Genomic DNA, 15,911 nt, shown 5'->3' with positions numbered 1-15,911 from the left:
TCTTGCGCATTTTTGTTTTCTGCAAAGTGTTCTTTCGCTGGCAGTGCTGCAAAGTTTGTTGCAACTGTCAGCGTATTGTTAAAGAAGGGGAGATGTGGTGATAGCGCCCAGGCGCGTCAAGTGTCCGCGTTATCTGGCGCTGTCGCCCGCAATTGTAAAGTGTCGTTTGTACGTGACGTCATTGGTCACATGAGTGTCTGCTATATATGTATGCTGGTTGCATGGAATAAAGGTTGGACGTTATCTCGCGCCCATCGGAAGTGGCTCAGTCCCTTTCTCAGCTCCTGCGGCCGGCCCGGACGCGCATGCCCTTTCGCTAGGGCGCAACACGACAGTAGTATCACATCAAACCCACGAGAACAACCAATGCACATGTTTCTTTTGTAGATTCAAACGCTTGTTTGCGCATCAATCAACCCTTTTGCAGTTGAACTGGTGGTATAAGCTCAACATGTAACATCATGCTACAACGTTCTGTCGTGTTTAAGGGAAGGATGAGCTCCTAAATCTTCGGCATGACATTGTCTAAAGAACTTATATTTTAGTGAATCACTATATGCGAGTGCTAAAGAATCATGCTTTCCTTTTTTTAAACACATCTTCATTGGAGTTGGGGCGCTTTTATTGAAGATGGGTATGGTAGCTGGCAAGCCGCCACATATTTTCTAGGTATACTGCAGAAATCACCTAATTCCGTAATGCTTGCAAGACTTCAGATATCTCAACCGAAGGAAAGGGGGGACACGTAAGGTGCTGAAAACTGCGTAGAATTAGAAAAGTGGAGACATTGTGGCAGATCCTATCAGTTTTGAAATAAAAGAACAGGGAATAGGTTGGCTTAGAGATAGCGATGATGACTCGTCTATTTCTACATGTTTTGGTGCCGCGAAACCCCAAAAAAAGGAACCTTCTAAGCTGAGACGGAGTGGCCTTCTCGGATTTTGAGCGCATCTGCAGCCTCACGAACATATGTGAAGGTGCCAATGGCGAAACTGTTCTGCGAGGCCTAACCCTACCCGCGACCCAGATCGTAGAGCATGGGATCGCAACGATGCCCGGAACCTTTGCGACGGAGCGATGAGGAGGATCAATGAAAGCTCTCGCTAACGCGGTGAAGAAATGAGTGACCGCTAATCTGTAAACTTTCTCATTTGCAGGGATACTGCAATGCCCAGATACATAGTGGATGCGAATGCCCTGACCGCATTCGCAGAGTAGGTGCGTCTGGAGTCGCATAATCTTGAATAGAGGATCTGTGTGAATGTCACAGAACGAGCGCTAAAAAAGAGCGCGCCGCCAAATTCTTGCGACAACGGGCGGGAGAAACGCCGCGAGGTCAAAAGAAAAAAAAAGAAAGCAAACGTTCAAGGCTCCCCGGGCGCGCGCTCTCCCCGCGGAAGCGTGGCGTCGCAGACGAACCTCCTCACCCCGCATCGGCGGCCCAGCAAGCCCGCGATTTTTCTAGAACGAATGGGGCGGGGTCATCCCGAGTTGACTCACCGGCCGGAGAGGGCATTCCAACCGTCTCGCCCTCTTCCCAGCTTTCGCTGCGTATCGCGCCGACGAAAGGAGGAGAACTTTCTGGAAGGTGGCGCGGAAGGTATTCAATCGAGCAGCCGAGACGAGAAATCAGGAGGAGACAGAAGTGAGCGCCAGAGCGCGTAGGGATTCCGCCGTGTAGTCGGCGAAGGTTTTGGTCCGTAGGGACGAAGCCGGAGGTGAAGAGGATTTCCACCTGAGGGGTGACGACTCGAGCTACCGGCAAGAGTGTGTGTTTACCGCTATCGAGCGAAGACGCGGGGCAACAGCTGCGTGTGTGAAGCCGACGTGTTCCGGCGAAGAAGTTGAAGTTGGAAGAGTGGCCAATTGAAGACGGGAGGTTTCCTGGAAGAGAAACTTCGAGGGCTGCGGAACGACAACAACGCTGAACTTTGAGTGAGTGATTCTCGGAAGAGTATCATCTAGACTTTGGTTCCAAGAACTTTGGACTGAATAGGTTTTCTATCGCTTTAGTCTTTAAGTGTCTTGGTTGTTCAATGCATGCGACTGCATTGTAGTGCGTATTGTTGTCCGTGTCCGTTGTTTCAAGTGTGGCTGATTGTATTGTGTAGTACGTTGATTGATTGGTTTGATTGGGGACATATTGTATGTAACTATTGTGGAGTGTGCATTCTCGTGTATTGTTTTCGATCGGCCAATTTTGAGAATATAATTTGTTTGCTTATCAACTCTCGGCTCTGACTTGTTCTTTGGGCCATAGCCGGCGTCCACTGGCGTGCCAAAAAGGACCACTTCTAAATTGTCCACGCTTTCGTGGTGCGGTTCGGGGGGCCGATACTTCGGCCCTTGGAATTAGCCCGGCGATCGCCTCCCTAATTAACGGGACCTGTGTGACAGTGAAAAACGTTAGCGTATGCCTGATGGCCAGTCTGGAAATCAGTTTACACATGATGGTGAACGAATCAATTCACTTGATATTTCGAGATCCAACTCAAAATAATCTAAAATAACCACTCGCACTGTTCGTGTTCTATTCATTATTCCTGCTGAAATATGATAACACCGGTTCTGGTAATCACTGCAGAGTAATAAAATCTGGCTAATTTAGCAGGCAAAATCAAAACCAACACACTAAACAGCGCATCTGACCTTCATTTTGAAAACGTCCTCATCCACGGCGCTGTTTTCTCACCTTCATCAATTGCTAAGATAGATACAATGCTTCGTGGCCCCTTATGAACCCTCGCTTGCCCATTTTTTCCAGTTTGAAGAGAATAGTGTCGTTACTGAGGGCGGTTTTTGAAGAAATCATGGTTATATGCACTATTTGCGGCTTATGATATGGTTCTGCTTGTTTACTCATCCAGCTTTTATTCATTGGACGCCTTTTGGACGCCATTTGAGGCCATTACCTTTGGACGCCTTTTGAAAATTTCAAAGTGGCTATGGACTATTCGCAGGAAGAACTTCAATTGGCCCAAAAGACTCTATCAGCTATTTCGGCTACCTGAAAAGCTAATTGTTTTAGTTTCTATATTTGCTTCCATAATTATAGTTTGGGTGCATCTGAAGATGCTTTATTTCACAGTAAAAAAAAACGCCACAGGTAACATGCAGATGTGATTTGAAGTAATTCTTAATTCATATTTGATACGGTTATTCGACCACCCTGTAAAAGTGTTATTCGGTTATGGAAGAAATTATCATAATGGGCCATTTCAATTTTATTGTGTTAATAATGAAGTGTGCAGGATATGACATAACAACACATGCTTTGTTATTTGACACTATAGCTTGTCGAGCAACTTGGTACATACATGAACTCAAAAGAAGTCACTACAGTGTTGAAAAATAAAAATGCAACAAAGGTGGTTTTGTATTCTATTTCTGTGTTCATTCTCTTTGCTTCTGCCTCACAGATTCTCCTTTTTTGACGTTTTAGTGGTTTTCTTTGAGTTTAGGTATGCACCGATATTCAGCTATCTCTTCCTATTCTCTACTGCTCTTTGAAAACATTCTGTGCTTACCCACCCACCAATGTACTCAATACATCATTATTTTACACGTTATATAGAATGTTCATTTGTCTATAAGTGCAAGCTGCAGAATTTAATTGACACAAGCCAAGATGTGACCTTTACGCTTAATGTTTAGTGCAGACTGAGTTAAGGTGCGAATTTCGTTGGTGTGCTATAATTTCTTTGGATTTTGACCGGTATTGTCCAGGGATGCAAATATGCAAAATGCGGCAGCTTCCCCCAGCATGACTTAGAAAACAACTGGCTTCTTCTTCCAGGTGTTGCAGAAATAATTCACGCAATAACACATGTTCGCTGTAGTTTTTACCTTGCACGAGATGCTCTGTACAATCAATATATTTTTCAATATTTTGGTGGAATACAGAAAAGAAATGAACAATTCATACAACGGCTTCACATAGAAGACTCATTTTGCATATTTCAAAATAAGGTGAGAAGCTTCCACTGTTTTAGTTCCAAGCCTAAAAGATTGAAATGAAAGTGGCGTGTGTGTATTTGCTTTCTTTACTGGCTTTTTCCAAGTGAGTAAAGCTATAGTGAGGTACATTACAAAGATATATCTGTATTTAGCAAATATAAATTATAATTTAGAGCGACTTTAAGGCGTTTTTAGGGGCGAAGCTCCTTAGGACGTGGGCTGTGCGTCCCCTGTAGCCTGTATGTAGCCACCTCTAGTTTAGTTCTTGCAGTGTTCACTAGACGGCGGTACCGTCCCCTGTATGTAGCCACCTCTAGTTTAGTTCTTGCAGTGTTCACTAGATGGCGGTACCGTCTCCTGTATGTAGCCACCTCTCGTTTAGTTCTTGTAGTGTTTACTAGATGGTGGTACTTGTAGCCGATGATGAAAAGATGCAAGATGTTATAAACTAGAAAGCGGTACTTGTAGTTGATGAAAGACGCGAGATCTTATAAAATAGGAATGATGTCACATATGGCGCGTGTCATTGGTTGAAGGCAATCGTTCGATTTAGTGCGGCGACGTACGCTAGGGGGAGCGTTGTAATAAAATCCGTTCGCTGTTGGCGCGCGCTCGGAGTCGCCGGATGGATAAGGCTGCACAGCGGAGAGAGCGCAAGGCGGCAGCAGCGCGCACTCGCAGACAGAATCCCGATGTGCGAGCGCGCGAGGCAAGGGACATCGCAAGCCATCCATCGTCTAAGAACAAATAAAAGTTGATTTGTGTATATACACACACAGCGTTTCTCACGTCTTTACATGATGATCGACTGGGCGAATTACACGGAAGATTCACAGTTTACCGATGAATCCCTCCGGAGCTTCGCCCATTCATCATCATTCACCCCGTGAATATGCCGTAATTTTTTGCTGTATTCATTATCTATATCGAGTGCTTCAGTTATCCCAGAAAACTAAACAAAAACATTTCCTTCTTATTCCCTCATTCTCCGAATCATTCTTGAAACGTCAAATGAGTCAGTTTCGCTGACCCATCGCTAAATTTAGGGTGTAGAAACGAGCGATAACTCGAGCCTATATATTTTTGTTTTGTAAACAAACTTTTTGACCGACTAAGAATTACCCTTTTGTTCACAGTCATACTTCCGATTCGTGGCTCTCCTATGCCCTAATCAAGTTGCAGAAACCCAAGAGTCCGCAAATGAGGGCCTCTTGCTTGCATGCACGAAATTCCACCCTGATGCATGACTACATTCCACGGTTACGGCTTGTCGAAGCTTTACGTTTTTCTAAGAGAAAATCTGCCCACAGTCAGCACATGTTCTCTGTCGGAAACGGAAATGATCACCATTGACTCATCATAAACAGACTGCGTGGAATGATCATCACCAAATCTTCATCAACTGGCAGGCACTCTTTGCATCCTAATCTGCTTCACTCTCGGAACACTTACAGCGGGTTTTCCTATTTGGCCTGTAACAACTCCTTGGTGTGAGAAAATTAGCATGCAGAGGGAAATAAAAAGAGATGTAGATAAAAAAACTCATCTAGAGGTGGTGTTTTAACCCACTATGCTCAATCCCAAGGCAAGATTAATAACCACTCGGCTTGCTGGAATGCTGGTCAAGGTTTACGTAGCAATGTATATAGTACAGCATAGCAAAGGCGTTTTAACGAAACGTGAGTGTAAAGAAGGAAGTAGTGATGGTGAGGAGGAAGAGAAGAGTGAAGCAAAGCGAAGGAAAATTGAGAGCGAGAAAAATAAACAAAGATTATATTAGAGTGCGGATGAAAAAGAAGAAAAGGTGAAAAATTATAGGAAAAAAAATGAAATGTAAGGAAGACCCCAGAAGCCAAGACTACAAAGGTTCCCATCAGCTCTGCTATATTTTCCGCATTGCTCCTCAAGCGAAACCAAGCTTTCTTTTTCTGGTGAACAATTTATGACGAAGAACACATGTTGATCAACCAGTATGCTATCACTAAACCTCAGCCTTTCGCTAACAACAAAAATTCAGAGGGGTTCTTGGCAACTTCCGAATTCATGCGCGTGCATGGCAACCTCAAAATTTATGAGCGCATCATTAGCGTAGCATGTAGTCATGTTTTTACATTACGCGCATCTCATAATTATCATGTTTGCGCTAGTATCATACTTTCATCATTTATTCACGTCGCGTAATACCAAATTTGGTATAGGTGAAGCTAGTGAAACGGCCACGAGTGCATCGTGGACGTGGCATGCATTCATGTTGTAACATGACACGCATGTCATGATTTTCATGTTAGGGTCTGTCGCTAGTGTTCGCCATGTAGTCATATTATACCATACTAGTTTTGCAAAATGTCATGTGAACGAAATCACTGTAAGAGCTTCAAGACTATGCTGTGTAACTCATGACAATCATGCCATACATGTCAAGATTTTCATGTTATGACTAGTTAGTTATGTTTGTAATATAGTCATGCCATATCATACTAAGTATAGTATTGATACCGTTATTCAAACAGTCAGGGGAGCTAAAAGTCGTAGGCAGCTAGATAGATAGATAGATAGATAGCTAGATAGATAGATAGATAGATAGATAGATAGATAGATAGATAGATAGATAGATAGATAGATAGATAGATAGATACGCTCAAAGTCGCCGAAGTTCGCCAAAAAATGCTTCGCGTTTATAATACCAACTGCTCACACTGCAGAACCTTTTACTGGTCAACCCCTATATGTAGGCGCTGGATCTTGATCTTTGAAGTCTTGCCGGTGGGAGATTGTTCCTGTTGTTAAGTGGTTTATTGGCGGACACTCAGCGATGATTCACGACAGCGACAGTCAATGCGGGGATCGACTCTCTGCGCGAGCTGCTCTTCTTCTTATGAAAAGGGCGACCCCCTAGAAGGCGCTAAAGAGGATGACCCGCTGTTCAAAGGCTTTACCACAACTACCCCGGGTACGAAAAGGGAGCCGCCTGGCGACCTAACAGCTGGTTACAATGAGCGGGTCATGGTAGGCCTTGAGGCGCTCCACGTTAACAATGTCGCGTCCTAAACGACGCATGTCCGAAGATGGTTTGATGGGTTCAATCAAGTAGTTGACTGGGAAAGTGCATTTGACGACACGGTAGGGGCCTTCGTATTCGGGCAATAGTTTTGAAGATAGGCCAGTTGAAGTGGTAGGGATCGAGAGCCTGACAAGCGCTCCAGGAAGGAACGTGGGCGCAGTAGTGCTGGCGTCATCGCGAATGCTTTTTTGCCGCTCTTGATCATGCGCAGTAAAAATCTTTGCAATCTCTCGACACTCTTAAACAAGCTATGGCTGTAGCAGAAATAGGTGCCCACTCAGACGGATCTGGTCTGTACGGAAGTATCGTGTCGATGGTGTGTGACGGGTGCCTTCCATATGATAAAAAGAAAGGTGAAAAGCCAGTAGTGCTCTGAGGGGCGGTATTATATGCGTAGGTGACGAAGGGTAGAATGGAATCCCAAATTGTGTGATCAGCGGCGACGTACTTGGAGAGCATGTCGCTGAGCGTACGGTTGAAGCGTTTGGTGAGGCCATTCGTCTGCGGGTGGTAAGCAGCAGTTTTGCGGTGAACAACGTTGCACTCTTTAAGAATGGCTTCAATGACTTCAGACAGGAAGACACGGCCTCGGTCACTGAGCAGTTCCTGGGGTGGACCCTGTCGCAGAATGAATTGCTGGAGCAGAAAGGAGGCCACATCGCTCGCTGTAGCCGCGGGAAGAGCGGCCGTTTCGGCGTACCGCGTGAAGTGGTCCACAGCAACAATGGCCCAGCGGTTTCCAGCTGACGTTAGTGGAAGTGGCCCATACAAATCGATGCCAATGCGCCCAAACGGCCTGGCAGGGCAAGGTAGAGGTTGCAGACCTACCGGCGACAGGTGCGTTGAAGCTTTGCGGCGCTGACATTCTATGCAGGAGCGAACGAATTTCTGCACGTAGCGGTACATGCCGTGCCAAAAGTACCGTTGGCGAACGCGGTGGTAAGTCTTCGATACCCCGGAGTGCGCACATTGCGGATCAGAATGAAAGAATTCGCATATGTCAGAGCGCAGACTGCGAGGTATTACTAGTAGCCACTGGCGGCCGTCACCGTTGTAATTGCGTAGGTGGAGGAGGTCGTCGCGAACGACGAATTGGTGGTATTGACGACGCAACGCGCGAGTGGATGGAGTGGATGGATCAGTCAGCAAGTCTATCAGTGAGGCAATCCATTGATCCTTGCGCTGTTCAGTAGCAATGGCATGAATGCTAATCGAAGAAATGGCAAGGTGAGACACGGAGTTGTTGGCATTGTCTTCAGGCAAGGGAGAGCGCGACAGGGCGTCGGCGTCAGCATGTTGCCTTCCACTGCGGTACAACACGCAGATGTCATAGTCTTGCAGGTGAAGTGCCCACCGGGCGAGACGGCCTTAGGGATCTTTCAATGACGACAACCAGCATAGTGCGTGGTGGTCGGTGACGACATAAAATGGGCGACCATACAAATAAGGTCGGAACTTTGCAAGGGCCCAGACGATTGCTAAACATTCTTTCTCGGTGACTGTGTAATTAGTCTCGGCTTTAGTAAGCGTACGGCTCGCGTACGCCACGACATATTCCGGAAACCCTGGTTTGCACTGCGCAAGGACAGCGCCGAGGCCGACACCACTGGCATCCGTGTGTACCTCTGTAGGGGCCGTAGGGTCGTAGTGGCGGAGTATGGGAGGCGACGTCAACAAACGACGAAGTGTTCTGAAAGCGTCGTCGCACTCTGATGACCACGAATGGAGAGGCCCGTTACTTCCGAGAAGCTTCATCAGCGGCGATATGATAGTCGCGAAGTTTCGAATGAAGCCCCGAAAGTAGGAACACAGTCCTACGAAACTGCGCAGTTCCTTGAGGGATGTCGGCTTGGGGAACTAGGTCACGGCCCGAAGCTTGGCTGGATCAGGGAGAATTCCGTCCTTGGACACGACGTAGCTGAGTATTGTCAGCTGCCGAGCTGCAAATTGGCACTTCTTTAGGTTCAGTTGCAGACTGGCGTTGCTCAGACGCGTTAAAACATGCCGAAGGCATTGAAGATGCGTCGAGAAGTCAGGAGCGAAAACGACGACGTCATCGAGGTAGCACAGGCACGTGTGCCATTTCAGGTCACGCAGAACTGTATCCATCATGCGCTCGAAGGTGGCGGGCGCATTGCACAGCCCAAACGGCATAACGTTGAACTCGTACAAGCCGTCGGGGGTGACAAAAGCGGTCTTCGGTCGAGCGTCCTCAGCCATAGGTACTTGCCAGTACCCTGAGCGCAAATCGAGGGATGAAAAGAATTCTTCTCCTTGCTGGCTGTCAATCGCGTCATCTACCCGCGGTAGTGGATACACGTCCTTACTAGTCATCTTGTTGAGGCGTAGGTAGTCCACACAGAATCGCGCAGAACCGTCCTTCTTCGTGACGAGAACGACAGGAGATGCCCAGGGGCTGCTAGAGGGGCGAATAACATCGCGGCGAAGCATGTCGTCGGCTTGCTCGTTGATTACACGGCGTTCTGTGGGAAATACGCGGTATGGACGTTGCCGCAGCGGTGGTTGTGCGCCTGTGTCGATGCGATGCGTAACGGTGGATGTGCGGCCGAGAGAAGGTTGAGCGACATCGAAAGAAGAGCGGAATTCTTCCAACAGGCCCAAAAGCTGGGAACGCTGGCCCTGCGTAAGGTCGTCGGGTATGCAGGGACGGAATATATCATCGGATGATGAAGCAGATGTCGAAACAGCACCAAGCGCACAGGAACTTGAGCAGTGCATGTCATCGGGTTGATGCATAACTTGCGCGTCTTCGATGGGTTCCACGCTGCCGAGACATTCCCCTCGCACCAACGTAACGCTGTACGGAGATGAGTTGACAACAAAAATAGTGGTGCTGCCGTGAGTAAGTTGCACGGTCGCAAAAGGAACCAGCAAGCTTTTTTTATGAAAACGTGATGAGATGGCGAGAGGAGTGCAGCGGTGTCAGAAAGGCTTGCGTAGTAGAGCGACATCGCAACGGACAAGATTGCAGGCCCTTGGGTGTCGTCTCTGACGAGTAACTTGCTTGCAGCGGATGGACTGTCGGCCGGCGTCAAAGAAGGGAATGGCGTGAGTTCTATTTCTGCTGGTGCGCAATGAATGACAGCGTCGTGGCGGGTAAGAAAATCCCATCCTCTGATGACGTCGTGAGAGCATGAAGAAATTATGAAGAATTCGACCGCATACATTACGTCCTGAATCATAAGGCGGGCTGTACACATCGCCGTAGGGTGAATACTTTGGGCGCTGGCTGTACGGAGGGAGAGCCCACAAAGTAGCGTGGTGACTTTGCGCAGTAATCGGCTAAGTTTTTCGTGCACACGGATACGGTGGCTCCAGTATCTACAAGGGCAGATGCACGAACGCCATCGACAAGCACGTCTATCACGTTCGAAGGGCTTTCCTGAGGGCTTCCGCAGTTCGACGGCGTCGCAGCCCTTGCCTTGTGCACTGCGACGACTAGTCTTCCTGGTCGCCCTCGAGTGGACGTGGCCGCATTGGTGACAGTGAGCGACGTCATGGAGATGGTGAACGGCGGGTAGACGGAACGGGGCGGGACGACGGTGACATAGGCGGCGGTTGGTCATAAGAGTGGCTTGACTGGCTGGGAAAGTTGGAGGCGACCTGCAGTTGCTGCATACAATTGCAATAGCGTGCTACATGACCGACGCAACCACAAGCAAAGCAGATGGGGCGATTGTCAGCAGTGCGCCCTTGGTCTGCGAGTCGCATCCATGTCGCAGAACGCGATTGGTGAGCTGGCTGCTGATATGAGTGCATGGTAGGCGGCACTCGGGGCACGTGGGTGACGCCGGCGTATGTAGGCGAGACAGTTTCTCCAAAGGCCTGGGGCCTCGCGACGGTTTCGGTGTAATTTAGGGGAACAGTTGCAGAAACCAGTGTGGGCGGCCTGGCAACAACTTGGGCGTAGCTGAGTGGCACAGATGCAGGAGGTGGCTGGTGGTATTCAGGGACGACCTCCGCGATTTCCTGCTGAATGGCTCGGCGTAGCGGAGGTAGAAGTGCACTTGATAGCTGTTGAGCATGTTGTGGCGAAGCAAAAGCCAGTAGAGAGACCTGGCGGGCAACTTCCTCACGCACGAATGACTTGATTTCGGCGAGCAAGGTTGCGTGGTCAGGAACTGCTGACAAGGCCAAGAGATCAGCATCACGTGGTGGTGGTCGACGGGTCATCAAGCGCTGCCGCTGCAGCTCGTCGTAACTTTGGCATAACATGATGAATTCTGCCACAGTGCGGGGGTTCTTTGCCAGGAGCATGGTGAAGGCATCGTCGGCGATGCCTTTTAGAACATGCGTGATTTTGTCAGCCTCTGACATGTTCAGGTCGACTTTCTTGCACAAGTCAAGGATGTCCTCGATATAACTTGTGAAGGACTCGCCGGTCTGCTGTTCTCGTTCACGTAAACGCTGTTCAGCTTGCAGCTTACGAACGGCCGGGCAGCCGAACACGTCGACAACAGTGGTTTTAAAAGCGGACCATGTCGGCAAATTAGATGCGTGGTTGTTTTACCACATGCTGGCCACACCCGCGAGATAGAAAAACAGGTTGCCGAGTTTACCTGCCTCGTCCCAATTGTTTGAGACGCTCACGCGTTCGTACATGGCCAGCCAGTCCTCGACGTCGGTGCCATCCGCTCCGGTGAAGACAGGAGGGTCGCGGATGTGGGGGACACCGGGACATGGCGTCGGCGTAAGAGGAAGCGTTTGCTGGGCGGCGTCTTGGTGCATGGTTGGAGGCACGGTACGGAAATCGAAGCTCCAAGGGCATCGAATGCGGACCGAAGGTGTTTGAAGGGCACAGCACTCTCAGCACTCTCCACCAAATTGTTAAGCAGTTTATTGGCGGACACTCAGCGATGATTCACGACGGCGACAGTCAATGCGGGGATCAACTCTCTGCGCGAGCTGCTCTTCTTCTTATGAAAAGGGCGACCCACTAGAAGGCGCTGAAGAGGACGACCCACTGTTCAAAGGCTTTACCACACTGTGCATTGTTGAGCAACAAAAATTAGCAACTACAAGTCTCTTAAGTCGGTTCCGAGTCTTCTGTCTCTCATTTGCCTTTGGCAGCAATTGGCATGTTCGAAAAGGGAACACCGGTCCATCACTGTGTGGTTAACGTCTATTCAGGTTAACTTCTACGCAACGCCAAGAGGAGTGCCTGCGTGAACGCCGACGCCAGTGTAAGAGTAAGCGCCCTGTCCTTGGCATCTACACATGCTTGCCTTTACAGTGTGTAACTTTTAAGAGCGAAGCTCCTAAATCCTCGGGTCTGTCCATGCATATCTTTTATGACTGCTTCGTAACCACCCCTAATTGTATGACTCCCTCAGCAGTTGACACAAGTCTGAGTGATAGACATACGGACGAATGAACAGACACATGGACGTACGTATTAATGGAGGCATGGACGGACACATAGCCAGGCGCACAGATACGGGGAACGACAGATAGATGGATGGAAACATGCAACACGGACAGACGAATGCACAGATGGACGCAAGGACGGGCGCACGGACGGATTGACGAAAGGACGCTCGGACAAATGGACGCACAAAAGGAATAAAACATGGACACATGGAGCTCATTGCAAAAGACTGAATTTAGCAGCACAGGCTTTCCAAATATGCAATCAGGTGTACCTATAAGCAACCGACAGCGATCCAAGAGACGTGCATAGACTTACCCCCGTATTCTAGAACGTCCCTTCACTCAACACTCCACCTTCACTCGAGAAAGCCGAATAAAGCGCCGTCTCTAGTCAGGACAAGTCACTGCATATTAGCAATTATCTTCTGCAATTGTTGAGTAGCACAGCGCCATTTTCAGCCGAGCAGCGGTGCAGTGCTCAACTCTGTCAAGTGAAGGAATAAAGTCGAGTCGAGGAGCGTTTGTGAATACGGGGGCCAGTATTTGCAAACTTACCACTGCAGCCAGTACAAGAACCTCTCTCGATTCATTTCGCGACCCATAAATGCGTAATAATGAAGGGAAAGCGCAATCCAGCTACCATTACAACATAATGAAACGAACAATCGAAAAACTGAAACAACAAATGAACAAGGACAAAAACGAAATGGTAGATCCAATGTACAGTGGGAATCGATGATATGCAATGCACGATTGAGGAACGTTGAATTGTCACATTCAAATCAGCACAATGTCACGAAGTGCAGGTAAATTAAATCATACATGACTTCCGTTTCTTGATCATCATGTTGGCACCTGGAATTTGTGCTCAGTCATACATAAAAGTTACGGTATACAAAAATTGGTATATGTCAAGCTAGCAAGAGCGACATGAGCATGCTGTGAGCAAAGTATGTAGTCATGTTTTACGCGACACGCATGTCATTATTATCATGTTGAAACGAGTAATTTTCGGGCATTCACTTCATGTAATATCATATTGCGTATATATGAAGTTATATGAACAGCCTAGAGCGTGTCATGAGCATGGCATAAAGTCATGTACTCACTTGACACGCATGTCGTGATTATCGTCTTTGTGCAAGTCATTTACCTTCACCATTCATTCACGTCACGTATAACCAAGTTTGATGCATGTGAAACTAGCGAAAGAACCGCGAGCGCATTGGGAGCATGGCATGTAGCCATGTTCTTACATGACGCACGTGGGATCATTTCCACGTGAGAGCCTGCCATTTATGTTCACCATGCTGTCATGTCATACCATACCACTTTTGCGATATATCATGTGAACGGAACCACCACAGCAGCAACAAGACCATGACATGTAAAACATGACATCCATGACATACATGCCACAAGGTTCCTATGCTCATTGTACAGTCATGTTAGGTCATAACAATTTCGGTATAGATCTCATTGCCCAAAGGACCTGGAGAGTTGAAAGTCGAAGGTAGCAAGATAGATAGATAGATAGATAGATAGATAGATAGATAGATAGATAGATAGATAGATAGATAGATAGATAGATAGATAGATAGATAGATAGATAGATAGATGGATAGATAGATAGATAGAGTCAAACTCACCGAAGTTCGCTAAAAATGCATTTATGAAAAGTTGATTTTTATAATATACGCACAGACCAACGTCTGTTTAATGATGAAAAAAGCTAACTTTTCACAGGAGGGTTACCTAAGTCTCTCTAATGATGCAAAAAGCTGACTTATTGCGGTACAGTTAGGGTTACTGATGATTTCTGCCTCTTCAGCTTCTTCCGGTTATCGTCATTTATTTCATGGATGTGGCGTGATTTGTTTTTCGTCAAGACGCTTATCAGGTGCATTGACATGGTCTAAAAATAATTATTTTTCATGCTGAATGCCTGAGCTAAACTTACACACGAACACTATTATTGTTTTCTCAACTCTACTCAGCCTCCTTCCCTGATAAATGGTTGCCGTTTTGTGCGTCAGCTGCAGGAAATATCTATGGTTGTGGTGAAAATGTGACAAAGACATTCGCTTCTTGTCGCCATACTTTAAGGTCTCACAGGGAGCAAAGTTGGCATAACATATAGAAAGGTATGTACTAGAAAGTCTGTCACGTCCAATACACTGCAGTCACGAACATGGTGGCTGTAGGGAATGTGCAAAAATGAGATTCGTAGATATATACCTCTTTGAAACATTTTTGAAATGAAATTGCTAAAATACTTGGAAACACCAGGTAGAACCCTTTAAATAAATACAAAATGCGTGCTGCATGCAAAGTGGCATCTGCAGTGTTTGACTTTTTTTTTTGTGTGTGATTAGGCGCTCAGTGAACCAACCACAACTAGAATGCGCCTAATTATACAGATACGTATGTGGTGAACATCGTAGACAAGAGATCTGCGAGGAACCTAAGCCACTCTAAGGCAGCCAATAGGATATGTATGACCTGAAAATGGGCCGAGATTGGCTAACTGCTGTGTCAGGTGTCATTTGGGTAGCCTGCAATAGAAGTAGCAAGTCCGGGTTTTGTAGACCTAAGTGCCTTTTTCCCGCGGTGAATTGACCGAAAACTATTTTGACAGGCGCATATCTTTTTTTAAGTGCAAACTTCCGATAGAGGGTTTGCTCGACCATACAAACAATATGACGATGTCATGTAGTCGCATTCTGTCTGTAATCACCCGCTATTATACTGTTTCACTCAGCTAACAATAGTACCATGTTTAGTTCCTCATTCACAGAGGCATGGTATTTATCCTTATGTGGAAACATTTGCTCAGGAGATCGTCAACGTATTTGTCCAACAGCAAGTTTATATCAAGTTTGATATGTTTGAAAAAGTTGGACCTTTCAAGTAATACAGGCACAAAAATATCTTGCACAAAAAAGAAGCCTGCGTGGTCTCAATGGTGTGAGAATCATTAATGAGGCCCTGATAATTATTTACGTGAGTGATGTGACCCACTTTAAGGTCACAGCAAAGGCGCCACAGCTATAATTGGTGTCAAACCTTGATATGCTTTAAATTATTGCAAGTAATTTTTAACAGTAATTATCCCCACAGTTGACGTTCTGGCATGAGCACTCGATTTTCGCAGGGTAGAAAATCTCAGAGCGTCGCCGCAGGAGAGCGCTGCTGGCTCAATGCAGACAAGTCGTTGTGTTTAAACGAATGCGGTAGTGTAATTCTGCTCTAAATGCTTTTTTTGTGCTGTCGAACCTTCCATAATGCTCAGATTTTCTCTCTTGTAATACTTCCTATTTATAATCTTGTTTTTAAGCCATGTAGCAAAAAAAGTTTCGTTTTCACTCCTGGTATGTTTGTGCTTGAAAGTCACCAACTTGCTGTTTTGTTAAAGAACGTTTATTATTACAGTGGCGGAATTCCTGGCTCACCGAAGATACTTCACTCCTCTTGCCTCCCAAACGTAAGTGTTCTAACGACA

Source organism: Rhipicephalus microplus, chromosome 8 (assembly GCF_043290135.1).
Source record: "Rhipicephalus microplus isolate Deutch F79 chromosome 8, USDA_Rmic, whole genome shotgun sequence".
NCBI classification, from domain to species: Eukaryota; Metazoa; Arthropoda; class Arachnida; order Ixodida; family Ixodidae; genus Rhipicephalus; species Rhipicephalus microplus.
Note: the sequence above shows the minus strand (reverse complement) of the source record.